The sequence below is a fragment of the Cyprinus carpio genome, chromosome B3 (genome assembly GCF_018340385.1).
Source record: "Cyprinus carpio isolate SPL01 chromosome B3, ASM1834038v1, whole genome shotgun sequence".
NCBI lineage: Eukaryota > Metazoa > Chordata > Actinopteri > Cypriniformes > Cyprinidae > Cyprinus > Cyprinus carpio.
This window is the reverse complement of record NC_056599.1, coordinates 43,242,500-43,263,831: the sequence shown is the minus strand read 5'-3', so window position 1 is coordinate 43,263,831 and position 21,332 is coordinate 43,242,500. Positions and strand designations below refer to the sequence as shown.

At 41.4% G+C, this 21,332-nt stretch overlaps 1 non-coding gene across 1 annotated transcript; it reads left to right on the top strand.

Annotated features, from left to right (window-relative positions):
• Positions 1 to 19,708: 19,708 nt before the first annotated feature.
• trnaw-cca lies at positions 19,709 to 19,780 on the top strand. The gene has a single exon. It is a non-coding gene; the product is annotated as a tRNA-Trp (tRNA).
• The last annotated feature ends 1,552 nt before the right edge of the window (positions 19,781 to 21,332 follow it).

Below are 21,332 nucleotides of genomic sequence, written 5' to 3'. Positions count from 1 at the left end.
TAACTTCTGGCCATAATTGTTACAGTACAGATGGGTCGGAGACAGAAGATCACAGGTAAGGTGGTATTTATTGACATAAGCATAGATGGGATGAGAAACAGTGGTAAATCGGTGATTGCAGAGAGTGAGTAAACTGAATACTGTCCTTGTGATGATGTAGGGAGAAGGTCCTGGAAGTAGCAGAAGAGTGGAGACGTTGAGGGCTGAAGACACACACACACATTCACGAAAGACACAGGAGGTTACTGGGGAATCACTGGAGACAGGTAGGTATAGCAATGGAAGTCCTTGAAGTCGGCAGATAGGTATTCCTAGTTTGCGAACGAGATCGGACAGTGACTGTGTGTGTGTGAGTGTCTTTTTAAGTGTTGGTGGATGATGGTGGCTGACGAGGGGCAGGTGTGTGTGATCAGTACTCAGGTGAGGGACTGCGCTGTGGTTGGATGGGGTTGGAGCCTGGCGTGTCTGTGACAGTACCCCCCCCCCCACCCCCCGCTCCTGAGGGCCGAGGACCCCGGCGTCGTGGGTGGTCTTCCTCTGCCTCGAGGGGCAGGTCTGTCAGGATGGGTTGCATGGAAGGTGTCCAGTAAATTCGGGTCGAGTATGTCGTTGCGTGGAACCCAGGAACGTTCCTCGGGACCATAGCCTTCCCAGTCCCACTAGGTACTCGCGTTGGGCCACCACGGCGGCGCCGGGAATCCAGGATTTCTCGGACCTCGTAAGCTGCTCTGCGTCGTCCAGGATGAGTGGAAGGGGGGCTTCAGCTGTGGCTACGCCAGGCTCTGTGGAGAGAGGAACAGAAGGATGGTGAGGCTTCAGGAGTGACACATGGAATGTGGGATGAATGCGATATTCAGGTGGGAGTTGAAGCCTGTAAGTGACCGGGTTGATCTGCTCCGTGATGGTGAATGGGCCAATGAACCTGGGACTCAGCTTACGGCATGGGAGACGCAGGCGGATGTCCCTGGTTGACAGCCAGACCTTCTGTCCTAGTTGATATGTTGGAGCTTCAGAGCGGCGAAGGTCGTCTGTCATTATTCTGCGTCTCTGTAGGGCCTGTTGTAACTGGTGGTGGGCTGAGTCCCAGACCCTCTCGCGCTCTCTCGGAACCAGTAGTCCGACAGCTGGTACGTCCGAGGGTTCTCCAGACCAGGGAAATAGTGGAGGTTGGTAGCCAAGTACGCACTGGAACGGGGTGAGTCCGGTAGATGGTTGGCGCAGGGAGTTTGTGCATACTTGGCCCACCCTAGGAACTGGTTCCAAGAGTCCTGGTAGCCGTGGCAGAAGGTACGGAGGAAGCGACCGATCTCTTGGATCATCCTTTCCGTCTGCCCGTTTCGACTGTGGATGGTATCCTGATGATAGGCTGACGGCCACACCTAGGAGCGAATGAAAGGCTTTCCAGACCCGAGAGATGAATTGGGGTCCTCTGTCGGACACGATATCTTCGGGGATGCCAAAGTACCGGAAGATATGATTAAACATGAGGTTCCGCAGTTTCCATGGCAGTCGGTAGACCCTTGAGAGGAATTAAACGGCAGGATTTAGAGAATCTATCCACTACCACACATATGCAAGTGCAGCTACCTGACATGGGAAGGTCGGTTACAAAATCCACCCCTAGGTGTGACCATGGTCGGTTGGGAACGGGCAGAGGTAGAAGCTTGCCAGATGGTAGATGACTTGGGCTCTTCGAGATGGCGCATTCCTTACATCCTTGCACGTACCTTCTGACCTCGAATGCCATGTTGGGCCACCAGAAGCGTTCTTTTTAGCAACGAGAGGGTTTCATTGACCCCCGGGTGGCCAGTGCCTAGTGAGGTATGAGCAGTGTGGATGAGTGGAGTGCGCCGTGTCCTGTTGATATACTGCCTGTCCGGAGGGCAACCCGGCGGAGTATTGGCCGAGGCATTGGAGGAGGGTAAGGTCTCTGTGGACCAGGTAATCGGGCTGACCAACAGTCTTTCGGGGAGTATGGGTTCAGGTTCTTCGGAGTTCTCTTCAGGTGTGTGACAACGGGAGAGGGCGTCTGCCTTGATGTTCTTGGATCCGGGTCGATAGGAAATGGTGAAGTCGAAACGGGTAAAGAATAAGGCCCACCAGTCTTGTCGGGGATTGAGTCTCTTGGCCATTTTTAGATATTCCAGGTTTTTATGGTCGGTAAGTACCTGGAACGGATGTCTTGCTCCCTCCAACCAATGCCTCCACTCCTCGAGCGCTAGCTTGATAGCCAGGAGTTCGCGGTTGCCGATGTCGTAATTCACATCCGCCGGGTTGAGCTTGCGGGAGAAGAAGGCAAATGGATGGAGTCTGCTGGGATTCCCCTGCTGCGTTGCAAGAGCACCGCTCCTACTCCGGTGGGGAGGCATCCACTTCCACGATGAAAGGTTTATCCGGGTCAGGGTGAACCAGGAGAGGAGCGGTCGTGAAGGCTTCTTTGAGGGTGGCGAAGGCCTCCGTGGCTGATGAGGTCCAGGACAGAGACTTGGGTTTATTCCGGAGAAGGTTTGTAAGTGGACTGGTGATGGAGCTATAATTCTGTATGAAGCGGCGGTAGAAATTGGAGAAGCCGAGGAATCTTTGGAGTTCTTTGACGGTTGTAGGGGTTGGCCAGTTCCTGATGGCATCCACCTTCCCCTCGTCCATCCGGATGCCACTGCTGTCGATGTTGTATCCAAGGAACTGCACTGAGGGCTGATGGAAGGAGCACTTTTCCGCTTTCAGGTAGAGTTGCAGGACCTCCGCAACGTGGTGACGATGTTCGGTCAAGCTCCGGGAGTAAATCAGGATATCATCTATATATACCAGGACGAATTTGTGGAGAAACTCCCGGAGCACCTCGTGGATGAAGTCCTGGAATACGGAGGGGGCGTTGACCAGGCCATATGGCATCACGAGATACTCGTAGTGTCCAGTGGGCGTGATGAAGGCTGTCTTCCACTCGTCCCCCTCACGTATCCGGATGAGGTTATACGCGCTGCGGAGGTCCAACTTGGTGAAGACAGTGGCACCACGGAGGTGTTCCAGGTGCTGCTGGGACGAGAGGAAGGGGATATCTGAATTTGACGGTGAGTTGGTTGAGGGCTCGGTAGTCAATACATGGCCCACAAGCCTCCCTCCTTTTTCTCCACGAAGAAGAAGCTCGAAGCAGCAGGGGAAGTGGATGGACGGATGTAACCTTGAGCCAGAGCCTCTTTGATGTACTCCTCCATGGCCTTCTCCTCCGGGATGGAAAGGGGGTAGATCCTTCCCCGAGGCACTGACTCACCCGGAAGCAGATCAATGGCGCAGTCCCATGGCCGGTGTGGAGGCAGCTTGGAGGCTCTTTTTGGGCAGAAAACATCACTGAAGGGGGTGTAACACGACGGTATGTCCACGGATCGTCTTTCCATCGGACTCTATATGGAGGTCGCACAGACAGAGAGTGGTTTAGGGAGCTGAGAGGATGGCACAGGAACCTCGGGAAAACAGTCCATGAAACAGGTTTCGCCCCACTTCAGGATTTCGCCAGTCTTCCAAGATAGGACGGGGTTATGCTGCTCCAACCACGGGCGCCCTAGGACCACGTCAGCGGTGGATTCCTCCAGAACCAGCAGATGGATCCTTTCCTTGTGAAGAATGCCTATTTGCAGTTGAAGTGGCCCGACACTGCGGCGAACCCGTTTCCTGCTAAGCGGCCTTCCCGTTATTGAGTGAATCTGGTAGGAGGATTGCGTGGCCGTGGTCGGGAGGTGGAGTTGACGGCAGAGGGAGCCGGAGATGAAGTTGCCGGCTGACCCAGAATCGAGGAGTGCATTAACTAAAACAGAAATATCAGCCGCCGTAAGTGTCACAATAGTGGTGAGTGGTTTCATCTGTTTAATGGTAGGGAAGATGGCACTCACCAGAGAACGAGGAGGGCGTATGGGGCATGTGGAGAGGATATGCCCCGGAGATCCGCAGTATAAGCACAGATTCTGGGTCAGCCGTCTCTGCCGTTCAGTCCTAGTCAGGTGGTTAGAGTCCAGTAACATGGGTTCGTGGGCTGGCTCTCTGGGGGATTGACGGGTTCTGCTCGGCAGAGGGAGATGTTGTGCTGAGGCTGGCCCTGGTGCTCTTCGAGACACGACTGCATACGAGTGGTGAAGCGTATGGAGAGTTGGATGAAACGTTCAAGCCCGATGGTATCCTCGTATGCAGCGAGATGCAACCGCACTCGGGGATCTAATCCTTGGCGATATGTGGTCAGCAGAGCTTGTTCATTCCACCCACTTGTGGCCCGCGAGAGTCCTAAACTGGAGGGCATAATCATTTACAGACATCTTGCCTTGTTTTAAAATTATATAATTTCTCACCGATGGATGAATCCCAGGTAGGTTTACCGAAAACTTCCCGGAAGTGGTCAACAAAGCTGGTATAAGATTTGGGTGACCGGATTTTTCTGGGTTCAAATGGAATCAGCCCATTGTAGTGCTTTACCTTTTAACTGAGATATGATAAATGCCACTTTGGATAGCTCGGTGGGATATAAGTGCGGCTGCATCTCCAGGACCAGCGAGCATTGGCAGGAGAAATCCGCTGCATTTCTCCGCCGAACCAGAGAAGGGCGCCGGTTTGGCCATGAGACTGGAAGGCACGGAAGGTGAAGAAGTGGTGGGGTCATTCCCGGAAGTGCTCGCTGGTGGTGAAGGTGATGGAGGGACGTTGAGTGTGCGCCGCAAGGCGTCAACGAGGTCCTGGAAGGGGTCTGGATGGCTCATGCTTGTGTCAGTCAGTAAGGGTCCGGTCTTCTGTTACAGTACAGATGGGTCGGAGACAGAAGATCACAGGTAAGGTGGTATTTATTGACATAAGCAGAGATGGGATGAGAAACAGTGGTAAATCGGTGATTGCAGAGAGTGAGTAAACTGAATACTGTCCTTGTGATGATGTAGGGTGAAGGTCCTGGAAGTAGCAGAAGAGTGGAGACGTTGAGGGCTGAAGACACACACACACACTCACGAAAGACACAGGAGGTAACTGGGAATCACTGGAGACAGGTAGGTATAGCAATGAAGTCCTTGAAGTCGGCAGATAGGTATTCCTAGTAGCGGACAGTGACTGTGTGTGTGAGTGTCTTTTAAGTGTTGGTGGATGATGGTGCTGATGAGGGGCAGGTGTGTGTGATCAGTACTCAGGTGAGGGAGTGCGCTGTGGTTGGATGGGGTTGGAGCCTGGCGTGTCTGTGACAATAATATTGGTCTTACTAGATTCATTCCAAATCTAACAGTATCTAATTTTTGGCCATCGGCCATTTTGAGTTTTGTAGTAAAATACTGTATCAACAAATGCCTTTAACAGGGGTGTCTAACCCTGCTCCTGGAGAGCTACCATACTGCACAGTTCAGCTTCAACCCTAATCCAACACACCTGGACCAATTAATCAAGGTGTTCAGGGCTACTTAATTACAGACAGGTTGTTGAAGCAGGTTTGGAACTTACGTCTGCAGGACCATTTTCAATATGACAGGCTTAGAATGCATGTTTGAAAGTCATTGGATAAGTAAAAGTGTTCCAGTTGTTATTAATGTTTAATTATTTAATTATAATATTTAAATCTTTTATATGTGCTGACTTCACGAACAAACTGAATGGACCAGTTATCAGCACAATATGACAGAAGTGAATGTGCAGTGCCCTAATCACTATACATTTTTCAGTAATCAGTTGTTCCCCAAAGTGGTAACACTGGCCCTGGCCATTGTTAACAGTAGAAAACGAAACTAAAGAGACATAACAACTACAATAAAATAATGGAGACTGCAAAAAACAACAGATGCTCACATTGACAAGGGCTTGTGAGCGAGAGGGTATGAGATAGCTCAACTTTGGTTTACAAGAGTTCAAAAATATTTTGTCATCAGTCTTAACTTACGGGGAAAAATAGAATAGATATTGGATGAAGCTTTGTAGAACCCATGTGTCGACTGCCCACATTCATGCACAACATCAAATGGTGTATACTTTGAAAGGCTATGTGTTCGACTGTATACTCTGTCGTATGCGAACAAAAACAAAATGTACTTTGGACTTAAATGGGCAGGCTTATATTTTTCTAAATAAATTTTTTATAGGTTAATTTCATTATTAAATATTAAATATTCAGGGTAAAGTCATTATTTGTGTGTAATGACTAAAGGAAAAGGCAACCGTTTTTCCATATTCCACTATGTTCTTCCCTTAACTTGGACGAGCTGATAAATACCTCTTCCGTCTCAGTGCATGGACTCAATCGCTGTGGCGCACGGCGCCACTATGCTAGCGTTTAGCTTAGCACCATTCATTCCTTAGGATCCAAACAGGGATGAATTTAGAAGCTCTACTAAACACTTCCATGTTTTCCCTATTTAAAGATGGTTACGTGAGTAGTTACATGAGTAAGTATGGTGACACAAAATAAACAGTGGTGATTTCCTAAGCGGATAAAAATGATGACTATAATGTATGGCGTAAGGGAAGAGCACATCGCAGCACTTCGAACTCAGAGCAGTAATATCACTCCTGAAAATTATCCAATCTAACACATTCTGTTTGAGAAACATAAGCCTATATTAGTTATACAGCGATATCTTGGCTGCTGTGTCACATGACAAGCATAACGAACCCACCCCCCCCACTCATGCCCCCTCAAATATGAGTACATGACGCCCCTGACACTACTATACAAAATTATTTGTCAAATAAATGAAACATGATGAAACATTCATTTTAATTTTTTATAGCTTATTCTAGAGTTTGCAGTGATAACATGAAATTGTGACAAATAACTGAATTAATAACCCTGAAAGTATTTTAAGATTAATTTTAAATCTAAAAGCACAAATGGCCCCAGCCTACTCCCCCCCCCCCCACCACAATGTTCTATACACTTGGAGACAAACAAAAATACATTTCTTGCTGTGGTAAAACATTTGCACAAATGTGACACCTTGGCCAAATCTTATGTTTTTGAATTATTTTGTTATTTAAAGAAATGCGTCATTGTCTTCCTAGTGTTTATGGTTTCAGTTTTGTTTTTGACCAGGTGTTGTAATGTAAGTACATCACTACGCTTACTACTTTACACTCATACTGTAAATTAAAATACAACTTTTGCAAACTGTACATTAGTATCCCATTATACAATACCAACCTTGTCTTGGCTGAAGCTGGTGTGTGTTTTGCGTACTAATGAATGATGTGATGGGACTGGCAAAGCTCAATATCCACGCGTTGAATCAGAGAAACTCTTTGATTTTTTACAGCGCAATGATAGAAACTAAATTGCACTTAACATGCACAGAACTAATCTATCCAATTTAGTTTTTAAACCATTTGTGTAACATTAAAAGATAAACAAGGCATAAATTGTTTTAAAGTCAGCTGATATTAAGTTAAAAAACAACAGCAAACTTTGAGCGCTCCTTGTTTTCTTTCACTTCTCTTTCTTCTCTGCATTCCTGCTGCAAAACCGTTTGAACAGGTTTACAGTAACCTACAAAGCAGAAACAAACTAAACATGAAAATTTGGTTTTAGAATGGAAATACTTTATATAAACAAGGGTATTTAACCATATTATGCTGCTTGACTGAGCTGTACTAAAGTACAAATTCACTTGATTACTGCCAATGCTGTAGTAATATTTGCAGGCTGTAATCTGAAAAAATAAATAAATAAAATACTGACCTCACTGCTTGTTTCTTTTGACCAGACAGAGAGACAGAAGACAGACACTAATTTTAGTACAGAAAACACAGATAGTGAGGAGCCTTTGACACCAACAGCAAAACTGACATGCATCAAAACATGTGGTATTTGTTATAAAGTAACTTGCAGGAAGGGGAAGCATGAGGACAACGCCTGCCAGAGGTGCTGTTGTCGTTAGATGTGCATAAAGCCTTTTACCGCATTGAATATGAGTATTTATTCACAGCACTGGAAAATTTAGTTTTCTGACCTAGTTTTTGCACCTGGATTAGTATACTCTATGCACATCCAGCTGCTTGTATTAGAACCAACAGGTTAATATCAGACTATATTAGTTTATACAGGGGTACAAGACAGGGCTGCCCCCATCGCCCTTCTTATTTAATATAGCAATAGAACCCCTAGCTATAGCTTAAAGGAAAGACGCAGATCTGCTAGGTATAAATAGAGGTGGGAACACCCACAAGAATTCATTGTATGCAGACGACCTCATAATATATATATCCAACCCAAATATTTCCATACCTAAAATGAAAGAACTTATAAATAGTTTTGGGGGTATATCAGGATACAATGTAACAAGACTATAAGTCCTGCCTTGTAGGGGAAAATTACTGACCCTAGAAGACCTAAAAGTAAAAGGATCTAGTCCCCACTCCGGTGCTTTCGGTCTCAATATGCACCATGTGTTAATGTGGTTTAGCTTACACTATTATATTTGCAATCTATAGGAATAGGAAAAGTAGGCTTCAGGTAAGTAGATGTCAGTACTGTGGGCTCCCTGAAGTGGGCTCATGTGAGTTAATATAAATCATTCATATTCCCACCCTCCTAAAACCTAATAGTAAAAGTAAGCTGCCCCTACTCCGGGTTAAGTTTCACAAATAATTGTTGACTGTACGACTCAATTTATTATTTTTAAAAATTGATGAGATTACTTGCGATGACTTGCTGTGGCTGAGCTGCACTATTTGTTACAGAAAAGTTCCCCAAGTTTTTCCTGGGCCATGCTGAGTTTTGCTCATGTTTTTATTATTATCCTGCCATCCTGACGACATTTCCTCACTGTCCTGCCCCAGTGGTTCATTTCATTATTACAAGTTATTGCAAGTAATCTCATCGTTATTACAGACTGGTACAAACGTTCTTTGCACACACTCACACACACACTATACACACACACACACACACACATATATACACAAACACACATACACACACACACACACACACACTAATTGTACTGATACAGACTGAAACTGAACTGAGAACTTGAACTAAGAAATTGAACTGGGTTTGGTGTGAGAACTGAATCATCTGTTGATTCACAAGAGTCATTTCATAATTCATTTGAACTGAGACAAGTTATGTCTGAGTTTATCTGAAGAGAATAATTTGAATTCAACTAATATCCAGTGCTGTTTGAAAATCAGTTTGTGTGTTTTGATATTGAAATTATTTCTGGAAAAAAACTTATGTATGAAGTGTTAAACAGATGTGTTTGATGGGTTTATCAAAGTTTTGGAAAACTTTTTATCAACTATGTTTTATTTCATTTGTTCATTTAAACAGAGACAATTCTTTCAAAGTATTCCAGTTTCCAAAAAAAAAAAAAATTTAATTGTTAATTGTTAATGAGTCGTACAGTCAACAATTATTTGTGCAACTTACCCTTGGAGCAGGGGCATCTCACTTACACTGTTAGGTTTAGGAGGGTAGATATATGAATGATTTATTTTAACTCATATGAACCCACTTCAGGGAGCCACGGTACTGACATCTACTTACCTGATGTAACGTGGCGACAGGGATGAGAGAGATGTGCAAATCCATTTGCAAAGCTTTATTCATTACAGGTATATTGAGGGCAAGACACAAGAGTAATCTGATAAACAGGTGTTGGTCGATCAATGACGAACATAATCCAAGGGCTTGACAAGAGGGGTAATCCAATAACATGAGCAATAGTCCAGGTGAGGTCCAAACACAGTCCGAAACAGCAAGGCAAAGGGTTAATCCAAGATACACAAGCCGAAGATCAGAAAACAGGCAAGGCAAGACTTTGACTAGACTAAGGAAAGTAGAACTAGAAACTTAAACAAGTACAGGGAACTGGCTCCGTAAAGTAGCTATGCTAAAGAGCATAAATGCTTAAACAATACTGGGTAGTTTGAACAGGATGTAATTGGGTGTTATATAGTGTGTGTTATTGGTTTCAGGTGAACATGTGATTAGTGAAATGGCTACTGGGAAATGTAGTCCGGGGTGACATGTGAAAATATGTGTAGTGAGAGGGTCATAAAAATGGAAGAGCGACCTTTGGTGGTAATTGGACAGAAGTCCATGAACCGGATTTGTGATACCTGAATCCTACTTTTCCTACTCCTATAGAGTAGATTATAGATTGCAAATATAATAGTGTAAGCTAAACTACATTCACACATAGTGCATACTGAGACTAAAAGCACTGGAGTGGGGACTAAGATCCTTTCACTTTTAGGTCTTCCAAGGACACAAGTAATTTTCCCCTACAAAGCAGGACTTATACAGGTGCATCTCATTAAATTAAAATGTCGTGGAAAAGTTCATTTATTTCAGCAATTCAACTCAAATTGTGAAACTTGTGTATTAAATAAATTCAGTGCACGCAGACTGAAGTAGTTTAAGTCTTTGGTTCTTTTAATTGTGATGGTTTTTTGTTAATAAAACCTAAACCCCACCAATTCACTATCTCAACAAATTAGAATATGGTGACATGCCAATCAGCTAATCAACTCAAAACACCTGCAAAGGTTTCCTGAGACCTGAAAATGGTCTCTCAGTTTGGTTCACTAGGCTACACAATCATGGAGAAGACTGCTGATCTGACAGTTGTCCAGAAGACAATCATTGACACCCTTCACAAGGAGGGTAAACCAAAAACATTCATTGCCAAAGAAGCTGGCTGTTCACAGAGTGCTGTATCCGAGCATGTTAACAGAAAGTTGAGTGGAAGGAAAAAGTGTGGAAGAAAAAGATGCACAACCAACCGAGAGAACCGCAGCCTTATGAGGATTGTCAAGCAAAAATCGATTCAAGAATTTGCGTTAACTTCACAAGGAATGGACTGAGGCTGGGGTCAAGGCATCAAGAGCCACCACACACACATACATGTCAAGGAATTTGCTGAACCACAGACAACATCAGAGGCGTCCTTACCTGGGCTAAGGATAAGAAGAACTGGACTGTTGCCCAGTGGTCCAAAGTCCTCTTTTCAGATGAGAGCAAGTTTTGTATTTCATTTGGAAACCAAGGTCCTAGAGTCTGGAGGAAGGGTGGGAGAAGCTCATAGCCCAAATTGCTTGAAGTCCAGTGTTACGTTTCCCCAGTCTGTGATGATTTGGGGTGCAATGTCATCTGCTGGTGTTGGTCCATTGTGTTTTTTGAAAACCAAAGACACTGCACCCGTTTACCAAGAAATTATTAAAGCATTTCATGCTTCCTTCTGCTGACCAGCTTTTTGAAGATGCTGATTTCATTTTCCAGCAGGATTTGGCACCTGCCCACACTGCCAAAATGACCATGGTGTTGGTGTACTTGACTGGCCAGCAAACTCACCAGACCTGAACCCCATAGAGAATCTATTGTCTATTGTCAAGAGGAAAATGAAAAAACAAGAGACCAAAAAATGCAGATGAGCTGAAGGCCACTGTCAAAGAAACCTGGGCTTCCATACCACCTCAGCAGTGCCACAAACTGATCACCTCTATGCCACGCCGATTTGAGGCAGTAATTAAAGCAAAAGGAGCCCCTACCAAGTATTGAGTACATGTACAGTAAATGAACATACTTTCCAGAAGGGCGAATTCACTAAAAAAAAATTTTTTTTTTTTTTTATTTTTTTTTATCGGTCTTATGAAGTATTCTAATTTGTTGAGATGGTGAATTGGTGGGTTTTTGTGATAAATGTGAGCCAAAATCATCACAATTAAAAGAACCAAAGACTTAAACTACTTCAGTCTGTGTGCACTGAATTTATTTAATACACAGGTTTCACAATTTGAGTTGAATTTCTGAAATAAATGAACTTTTCCACGGCATTCTAATTTATTTAGATGCACCTGTGGTCTTCTTACAATAAGATAAATTTTAATAAAAAGTAGTTTATTTTCCCAATGAGACAAGGCAGTTAGATCTCAAGAAGTTTCCATTTAAATTAACTTGTGACTCTTTTAAGTACTCTTTTAAGGAATTTCACTGACAAGTACATATAAAGAGTTTTTTAGATTTAGGCAGAATAAACAGTTTAAGATGTCTATTTTGCCTTGTTTTTTATTTATTTTTACAAAATGTTCCATTGATTATTCCCAAATCTTTATTTAAGGAGTTAGACAGACATGTGTCTTCTTTAATAAGAATCAGAATAAGGAAACAAGAATCAGGAAAGATTTTTTAGAAACAGAGAAAGATGTGGGGGTATTGGCATTGGCCAAATTTATGTATTATCATTATTGGTCATGTAATATTGACAGCTTATCTATTGGGCAGAGCATCTGAATCAGGAGAATGAACCTGTTTGGGTAGAAATGGAACATGGGTCTTTTGGGGCCAGTCTCTCTATTTTCTGTGCTCTGTGCCCCACTGCCACTCAACAGGAAGTATCTGACAAGCAATCCACTGGTGATAAATTTTTTTGAAAATATGGGCTCAGTTTAGGTCGCACTTTAAGCAAAAAACGAGCACTTTCCTTGCTACCATTACTTCCAATGCATTGTTTCCACCATCCTTAACTGATCATGCCTTTCAGGTATGGTTTTGAAAGGACTCAGATATGTGAGGGATTTTCTTTCAGGGGTAGTAGTTTTATTTCATTTGAACATATGATCAGAGCATTTCATATTCCTAAATCTTATTTTTTATAGATATCTGGAGGTATAAAAGCCTAGTCAAGAAATATTTTAATACCCTTTCAACCCCTCCTCCTCATAGTTGGACCCAGGAGATCTTTGACTTTTTGTGTATCTGAGTGAATTCTGATATCAACAGTGGGAAGACGACTTTGGAAGTGTAGTCCCAGAGACAGTCTGGCAGTCAGCAGTTAAGCAAATTCATTCAAACATCATTGTACTTTTGTAAAATAATGACAGCAAACAGAATGCGCTTTCTGCCGTCTCGGTCTCTGTGAACTTGAGCTCGAAACTCAGAAACTCTGTGTATATTTGCCTTTTAGACATGAAAAATATATCTATATGGAGTGAAATGTCAACTTTTAAATAAACCAATTCAAATGGAAGACAAATATTCTCAGAATGTGTAATCCATATGAAACATGCATACAGGCACATCACTACTGCAGAGGTGATGAGTCGGTGTCGCCGACTTAATTTCTTAAACCAAGAACAAAGAAAGCAGTTATTTAATAATTAACTGATAAAAACTATTAATGTAGCCTCCTTTCTGTTTTCCCCGACATATTAATAATCATTACTTCTGCCAGTGCGCTGTGGCAAGCTTTATGTGTGTGCTTTGAGCGTTTATTAGGCTATGTACACAGTTAAAGGGCCATATGATTTAAATGGTTTATTAATAAACAGCGATTAGTCGATTAATGCTTCAAATGAATGACTACTAGTTGACCAGAAAAAATCTTTAGTCGAGGGCAGCCTTACTAGAAATAGACCTGACATGTTCTAGATGTCACAGAGGTCAGGCTACATTGGTTCGTATGTTCTGGACATGTCCAGCTCTAGGACCATTTTGGTCTGCTGTGTTTGAGACATTTTTCATATATGTCCAGTAATGGATCCAGTAATGGCAATATTTGGTGAGACATCTGAGAACCTTTCACTACCACCAGGTCAGTTGGATGCATTAGCTTTCTCTTTTTTTGTTGGCCCGATGGCTTATACTCCCACAATGGAAGTCAAACACCCCCACAAACACATATCAAGTGGGTAGAAAGTGTCTTGGCATATTTCAAGTTATAGAAACTCAAATATTCCACTCAAGGCTCCATTAAAATATTTTTTTCTTTTCTTTTGTATTTTGAGGACAGATTCATTCCAAACACTAATTGCAAGCTCCCCCTTAGCTATCCCTGACTTGCTGCTAACAACTCAGTCAGGGAGGCCTACTTCTCTGCAGAGGGAACGGTCTCATGGCAAGATGCTGTCTAGGGCACAAACATACCCTAAACTGTTCTTAAGCTACATTCCTGACTGGAACTAAAGTCTATGTTGGGAGTCATGACATAGAAGAAACAACATTGTTTTCTGTATATTTTGTTAAAAAAAAAAAAAAAAAAAAGCTACAAAAAAAAAAAAACCCACCTCAACCTTAATGAAGCAGTGCTTTAATATTTAAAAATATAAAAATACATATTTGAAACAACAATAAATAAACATACAATTCATAAAAGTGTGTTAAGTGTATTGAACTACAAAAAAAGAAAACCAAAAAAGAAAAAAAAGCCTGCTTCCTTCCTTGTAACGGTTACTTTCTGCTGGCTCCAAATGATTCATAAATAAATTTATGTATTTGAAATTTTTACAAACTCTTTTTGTTGGGGTGGCAATCGTAAGTCAGAAATGAGGCTTTGGAAGAAAAGCTTGTCCTCTGTGGGTAGAGGTGGAGGTGTCCTCTGCAGATTTTAAAGAAGCAGCCTCTCAATCTCAGTCTCCCTCTCGCTGCGCCTGGCCCTCTTCTGTCTGTATGAAATGGAAACACACATTCTGTGAATACACTGAATTCCATCCATGGAATAGTTTTAAAGATTAGATTTATTTTTTATTTTTTAAGTTTAAAATCAGGAAATGGACAAAAATACATGGATCAAAGATTAAATTCAATTGAAGTTTATTTGTATAGTGTTTTTCATGATAGAAATCGTTGCAAAGCAGCTTTACAGAAAATTTTAAGTTTCTACATTATATTTAGAAGTAGGTTATATTAGTGGTGACTATGGCAGAAATGTACAGTAAGAATCATACAATTAGTTACAAATTACACATTATCAGACATTGAACACTATTAACTGCTATGATATATATATTGCTACTTTTTTAAACTTTGAGATTGCGATTAAACGTTGCGATTAAGCAAACTTTGGTAGTTTTATATGTTGCTTCATGGTTAACATTATCTGAGGTATTCTGGGGGTTGGCATCATCTCTTCTCAGGTGTTCGGTCATCTCAGATCTTCGTAAGGGTTGGATCCAGACTGAAACTTGCGTAATTCCTAGTTGCCTTGGGATGCTAGTCCTGTGGCAGAAACAGAGGAGCAAATAAAGACAAAAGTAGCGTAGCTGCTGTTCCAACCAAGCAAAGATGATGTGTTCAACCCAAGCAAAGAAATGAAAATGTGCATTTGATCAGATATAGCTGAAGTACAAAGTTATGAGATGCATTATGTAAATTCTTGTTTAAAAAGATGTGTCTTTAATCTAGATTTAAACAGAGAGTTATCCTAGGTACTACCAAGAATCCAGAGTTTTGCGACGATAGGGAGCGTGATGGATTGTAGCGTGACAGAAGACCTGTTAGGTACGCAGGAGCTAGACCGTTAAGGGCTTTATAAGTAAGTAGTAATGTTTTTGTAAATGATGCAGAACTTAATAGGTTACCAGTGCAGAGACTGTAGAATTGAGGTAATATGATCATATTTTCTTGACCTGGTAAGGACTCTAGCCGCTGCAATTTGGACTACCTGTAGATTGTTTATTGAAGATGCAGGCTAACCACCTAGCAGTGCATTACAATAGTCCAGTCTAGAGGTCATGAATGCATGAACTAGCTTTTCTGCATCAGAAACAGGTAACGTTTCGTAGCTTGGCAATGTTTTCAAAATAGAAAAAAATGATGGTTTGTAATATGAGAAATAAGTTTTTTTAAAAGATAAGTTGCCGTCTAATATAATACCCAAATTTCCGACTTTAGAAGAAGTAACAGTACATCCATCTAGATGCAAATTGTAATCCAAGAGATTCTGTGTACTGTTTTTTTTGGACAATAACTAATATCTTTGTCTTATCTGAATTTATTGGGAGAAAATTATTGGTCATCCAATCTTTTAAATTTTTAACACACTCTGTTAGCTTAGATAATTTAGAAGTTTCAACTGGTCTTGTAGAAATATAAAATTGAATATCATCAGCATAACAATGGAAACTAATCGCGTATTTTCTAATAATATTACCAAGGGGCAACATGTATATTGATAATAGCAGAGGACCTAGGACAGATCCTTGTGGCACTCCAATACTTTACTGGTGATAATTGAGATGATTCTCCATTTAAATAAACAAAGTGGTAGCAATCGGACAGGTGGGATCTAAACCATCTTAAAGCTTGCCCTTGAATACCTGTTTTATAATCGATCTATGAGTATCTCATGATCTTAGTGCTGCGTTCGACACCATAGATCAAGTAAAACTAGCAATGAGATGCAGCCTTGGTCTGACGCAAGAAGCAAGACATTTTTTATTTTAACAAGTGCAGCTTCTTGATATGGTGGGGGCCTGAAACCTGACTGAAATTCTTCATATATATATATATATATATTATATATATATATATATATATATATATATATATATATATATATATATATAATTTTTTTTTGCAGGAAGTAGCACTATTGAGCAGACACAACTTCTTATAAAATTTTAGACATAAACAGAAGATTTGAAATAGGTCTGTAATTTGCCAGTTCACTAGGATCTAGTTGTGGTTTCTTAATAAGAGGCTTAATAACCGCCAGCTTGAATGGTTTTGGGACTTGACCTAAAGATAACGATAAGTTAATAATATTGAGAAGCGGTTCTTCCGCTACAGGTAACAACTCTTTGAGTAATTAAGTGGGTACAGGATCTAATAAACGTTGTTGGCTTAGATGCAATGATAAATCTATTTAGCTCTTCTTGTCCTATAGTTGTAAAGCATTGCAGTTTTTCTTTGGGTGTGACAAATGGAACTGTATTAGAAGACAATGTAGGTCCTATATTTGTTATTGTATTTCTGATGCTATCTATTTTATCAGTGAACAAATTGATGAAGTCATAATTATTAAAATGTGAGGGAATATTTAGTTCAGGAGTCTGATTATTTGTTAATCTAGCCAATGTGCTAAATAAAAACCTTGGATTGCTTTTGGTTTTATGTTTGTGAATATGCTCGGCCCTGGCAGCTTTTAAAGCCTGTCTATAGCTGGGACATACTGTTTTTTCCAAGCAATTAAAAAAAAAATTTTTCTCCATTTTTGCTCTCAAGATTACAAGCTTTTTTCTTGAGAGAAATGGGTATTACTGTTATACCATGGTGCAGTATGTTTTTCTCTAACCTTTTTTTTAACTTGGCGGTGCAAGAACTTCTAATGTATTAGAAAAGATAGTGCCCATGTTGCTAGTCATTTCAGTTTTCGTATGTGTTTATGGGTACACAGAGCAGTTTAGATAAATCAGGCAGGTTATTTGTGAATCTATCTTTGGTGGTTAGAACAATAGTTCTACCCGGACAATAACGGGGAGCCATATAGTTAATATCAGTAATACACAGAATGCATGATACAAGGAAATGGTCAGTAACATCTTTCACTTTGAGGTACGATATCTATATCAGTAAGATCAATTCCATGCGATATAATTAAATCTAGTGTATGATTAACAAATATATTATGTTTTAACGGGGACCAGTGACATTTTTGTTTGACTCCAAAAGAGTTAAAGAAGTCTGTAAATGCAATTCCTAACGCATAATTTGTATCATCAACGTGAATGTTAAAATCGCTGACAATTAGCACTTTATCAACATTAACCAAATGTTAATGAGGAAATCTGCAAAATTCTTTTAGGAAATCTGTGTATGGCCCTGGTTGTCTATACACAGTAGCCAGAGCAAGAGATAGAATAGATTTCTTTTGCATATCTGACAGTGTAACATTAAGTAGAAGTTATTTTTCGAATGAATTAAACCTGTATCCTGTTTACTGAGTAACATTGTGAATATAACTATATATTATTGCAACACCTCCACAACGACCAGTCTGACGGGGGCTCATGCTTATAACAGGTGCTTGGTGGAGTAGACTCATTTTGACCGATATAAATCATTTGGTTTCCGTCAAGCAGAGTGCATCAAAATTACTATCTGTGATCATTTCATTTACAATAACAGCTTTGGGTGCAAATTATCTAAAGTTTAGGTGCCAAAGCTTTAAAAATTGTTTTTGTTCATTTATTTAGCATTTTTCCGGTTTAATCACGATCAGATTTTTACTACACTGAACAAAATTATAAAACGCAACACTTTTGTTTTTGTCCCCATTTTCCTTGAGCTGAACTCAAAGATCTAAGACTTTTTCTATGTACACAAAAGGCCTATTTCTCTCAAATATTCTTCGCAAATCTGTCTAAATCTGTGTTAGTGAGCAGTTCTCCTTTACCAAGATAATCCATTCACCTCACAGGAGTGGCATATCAAGATGCTGATTAGACAGCATGATTATTGCACAGGTGTGCCTTAGGCTGGCCACAATAAAAGGCCACTCTAAAATGTGCCGTTTTACTGTATTGGGGGGTCCGGGTGGGTCCGAAACCAGTCAGTATCTGGTATGACCACCATTTGCCTCACACAGTGCAACACATCTCCTTCGCATAGAGTTGCTCAGGTTGTTGATTGTGGCCTGTGGAATGTTGGGCCACTCCTCTTCAGTGGCTGTGTGAAGTTGCTGGATATTGGCAGGAATGGCAACATGCTGTCGTATACGCCAGTCCAGAACATCCCAAACATGCTCAGTGGGTGACATGTCCGGATAGTATGCTGGCCATGCAAGAACTGGGATGTTTTCAGCTTCCAGGAATTGTGTACAGATCCTTGCAACATGAGGTCATGCATTATCATGCTGCAACATGAGGTGAGGTTGTGGATGAATGGCACAAAAATGGGCCTCAGGATCTCGGTCATCTCTTCACTGTGCATTCAAAATGGCATCAATAAAATGCACCTGTGTTCATTGTCCATAACATACGCCTGCCCATACCATAACCCCACCGCCACCATGGGCCACTCGATCCACAACCCCGCTCACCCACAGGACACCATACACGCTGTCTGCCATCTGCCCTGGACAGTGAAAAACGGGATTCATCCATGAAGGATGTGAACATTTGCCCACTAAAAGGTAACCTAGAGCACAGTGTAACATAAGAAATGAACCAAATCAGGTTCAGGTGCTGTAGACTAAAACCAAAACCTCATTAAACGTTGCCATTGTCACAATAATTAGGTGCGCCCCAACTGCTTCCTGGACGCTGCAGCATAAATGGCTGTCCACTGCTCCGGGTCTGTGTTCACAGTTTGGTGTGTTCACTGCTGTGTGTGTGCACTTTGGATGATTTAAATGCAGAGCATGAATTCTGATTATGGGTCACCATACTTGGCTGTATGTCACTGTCAATGCAGAGCATGAATTCTGAGTATGGGTCACCATACTTGGCTGTATGTCACTGTCACAAGAATATAGAAGTAAATTATGTAAAAAAAGATTATGTGCAGAAAAAAAAGACCTCTAACACTAGCTTGCTCTTTTCTTTTTCTATTCTATGGGGGGGGGGGGGGGGGGGGGATCTGTTTTCTTTTTATTTATTATATTATTTAATAGCCCTTGGTATGTGTACTGCGTTTAAGCTAACTGAGACTTGTTATATCATTGCTCTTTTGTTGTTTTTGATTGCTTCCATTGTCCTCATTTTTAAGTCGATTTGGATAAAAGCGTCTGCTAAATGACTAAATGTAAATGTAAATGTAAATTCTTTGGTTATGCAAACCGATCGTTGCATCAGCTGTCCGGGTGGCTGGTCTCAGATGATCTTGGAGGTGAAGATGCTGGATGTGGAGGTCCTGGGCTGGTGTGGTTACATGTGGTCTGCGGTCGTGAGGCCGGTTGGATGTACTGCCAATTCTCTCTGGAACACCTTTGGAGACAATTATGGTAGAGAAATGAGCCGTCTCCAAATAAGCCATCTGTGAGACCTCGTGGCGCAACGGTAGCGCGTCTGACTCCAGATCAGAAGGTTGCGTGTTCAAATCACGTTGGGGTCAAGGCATGTCTGCTTGACGTCAAAAGTGTGAAGTCCAACGTTGAGGTGTTTTTTATCCTAATTGTTATTGTTGTAAGAGAGTTTGACTCCTAACCCTAAGGTTGTGGGTTCGAGTCTCGGGGCGGCAACACACGACTGAGGTGCCTTTGAGCAAGGCACCGAACCCCCAACTGCTCCCCGGGCGTCGCAGCATAAATGGTTTGCCCACTGCTCCGGGGTGTGTGTTCACTGCTGCGTGTGTGCACTTTGGATGGGTTTAAATGCAGAGCACGAATTTTGAGTATGGGTCACCATACTTTGCTGTATGTCACGTCACTCACTCACTTGAAATGAACATTCAACTCCACAGGCAACAGCTCTGGTGGACATTCCTGCAGTCAGCATGCCAACTGCACTCTCCCTCAAAACTTGCGACATCGGTGGCATTGTTCTGTGTGATAAAACTGCACATTTTAGGGTGTCCTTTTATTGTGGCAGCCCTAAGGCACACCTGTGCAATAAACATGCTGTCTAATCAGTATCTTGATATGCCACACCTGTGAGGTGAATGGATTATCTCGGCAAAGGAAAGTGCTCACTAACACAGATTAAGACAGATTTGTGAACAATATTTGAGAGAAGTAGGTCTTTGTATACATAGAAAAAGTCTTAGATCTTTGAGTTCAGCTCATGGAAAATAGGGACCAAAACAAAAGTAGTGTTGCATTTATAATTTTGTTTCAGTGTAGCTAATGAGTGTGTGTCTGTGCAGCCAAGGACACCATCTTCTGGAAATTAAAGAACACTTGCTTGTCTGTTACCTTGTTGACTGCATGCAGTCCATTTTTGTCTTGAACAGTTAATTTAGATGAATATTGTTAATCTGGGCCTGTGCTGCTGATTATTAGACTGTAAACCTGCAGCAGATTCTGTGCAGCTTCAGCATGTGGCAAGCATCCATCATCACAAACCCCTTTTTGCCACACTCATGCTGTTCCTCCAAAACACATGCACAATTTTACAGCATTGTATACTATAACAACTAGAATTTTTTTTCATTATTAATTAGAATAACCTTGTTTTCATTGTTAATTAGAATAACCTATTTTTAATGTTACCCTGCAAAAAATATTTTTAATTTTTTTATTCAATTCATGGTCATCAGCTTTTTTATTATTCATTTAACGAGATTGACTTTTTGGCAACATTTCACACTGTGAGCCTTAGTGCTCAATTCTGATTTTTGCTCAGATCCTATTTTTGTGTATAGCTGCTCACATTGTTGTTTTAAATGTTGCCAATATCAGATTTCCAGTGTGAACAGATTCAATTCAGTTTAATTCAAGTCTATTTGTATAGTGCTTTTTACGATAAAAATCATTGCAAAGCAACTTTACAGAAAATTAAGTTCTCTCCATATTAATTAGTAGTAGCTTATAAGTGGTGTCAGTTTATGTACATATGGCAGAAATGTACGGAAAAAATCAAAGACGTAATCAAACAGACGATGAACACTATGAACAGCAATTATTATATGATGCAATCAACCTATAGCAAAATGGGGTATTTCTGTA